At 38.2% G+C, this 1,609-nt stretch overlaps 1 non-coding gene across 1 annotated transcript; it reads left to right on the top strand.

Moving 5' to 3' along the window:
- Positions 1-455: 455 nt before the first annotated feature.
- Positions 456-561, top strand: LOC125821719 (small nucleolar RNA R71). Its single transcript, XR_007442607.1, has one exon. It is a non-coding gene; the product is annotated as a small nucleolar RNA R71 (small nucleolar RNA).
- Positions 562-1,609: the final 1,048 nt, after the last annotated feature.

Raw genomic sequence — 1,609 nt, 5'->3', positions numbered from 1 at the left:
ATTTTGGTTTGCTAATTCGAATACAGGAGATAACAGTTTTTCGTAAAATTTTGGTTTCCTGTGCCTCTACTTGTGTTTCCCACAAAATGTATGGATTCTGGGTTAGCTCCACACATATGCTGAATTATCACCTCCACAGACTTCGTAGAACAACTGAGATTCTTGAACTGACTGAACTTGAGCTTGCACCTGCGCTTGACCCATAAAAAATTTGGTCAATTGGCTAAAGTTGTTCATCGCTGCAATTTGTGCTTGTATACTAGTCATCCCATCAACCTCCAGCATCCCTATTTCCTTCACTGCATCGTTATATGGACTCACTGGTCCACTAAGGATTACTGCTCGCCAACATGATTAACAGTATCAGCAACTCATCATTTTGTTTCTCTTGTGCTTGTCCACCTGCAACTAAATCAAGAAATAGCATAGAATGAATATCTAAACTCTCTATAAACGAATATGATGGGGACAATTCAGCAACAACATTTTAAATCGCTCCCATGTTTGAGGTAAACATTCACCTTCCTTCTACCTAAAATTCAAGATCTCACTCCTCCATTTAGCTGTCTTCCCAAATGGAGAGAACCTTGCAAGAAACTTTTTCTCCAAATCAGCTCATGATGTGATACAGTTGGTAGGTTCAACTATAAGCCACCTAGTGGCTTCTCCTATAAAAGAGAACAGAAACATGATGAGTCTCACATTCCAATAGACATCCTGTGTGATGTAACTATTTGCAATCTTTATGAAATTCTAGATATGAGCTTGCGGATCCTCATGTGGTAAGCATGTGAACTGCTCGTTTGTGTGCAATAATTGCACCATATTCTACTTCAGCTCCCATCTTCCAGTAATGTCAGGTTTTATAATATTAGAGTTCACATTTTCTACTAGTAGGACTGCCACTTCACGTACTGCGATTGGGAATTGTGGTTGAGCTACCATTACTACAAGTGGTGGGTTGCGTTGCACATGCAATAATGCTTGCTACTTCAAGTCTTCAACCTCTGATGAAGAAACCTTTTGGTTTTCGGTTGGAATGGAGTTAGGTTTCCTTCAACTTCGGAGGGGTTTGCCTCGCTGTCAGAGTTTTGCATAAAACTTGCCATCTACAACCACAAGAGCTAAGATCAATCTGTTAACCCCTGTAACAATAAAAATAACAAAAAATATCTCAAACTTTTCAATAATTTAAGTCCCCTAGAAACGACGCTAAAACATTGTTGTCTCCCAACAACACACGCAAGTGTACGTGGTCGTCAAGTAATAAAGTGATTATAAAGAATCGGGTGTATCGATTCCATGGGGACTAAATTGCTGAAAAGTAGTTGATTTATTCCATTATATTTGTATTAACAAGTGTTGTCCAATTCAGAGAGTTTGATTGGTTTGTTTAGACTACACTACTTATTATAACTAAAACAAGACAGGTAGATAAGATTGATATCATCGAGGTTGTTCATAGAGAAGATAATACATGGGGCTATGGCGCTTGTGTAATGTAACATCCCGCCCTAGAAAGAACTAAAGTTAGAAAGAACTATTTTTGGAAAGAGTGAATTTGGAAAATTTTGGCAAGTTATGCTAAGTATAAGTTTTGGGTCAACTT

The sequence above is a fragment of the Solanum verrucosum genome, unplaced genomic scaffold (assembly GCF_900185275.1).
Source record: "Solanum verrucosum unplaced genomic scaffold, falcon-dt-bn FXZP01000213.1, whole genome shotgun sequence".
Taxonomy (NCBI): domain Eukaryota; kingdom Viridiplantae; phylum Streptophyta; class Magnoliopsida; order Solanales; family Solanaceae; genus Solanum; species Solanum verrucosum.
Note: the sequence above shows the minus strand (reverse complement) of the source record. Positions and strands in the feature narration are given on the sequence as shown.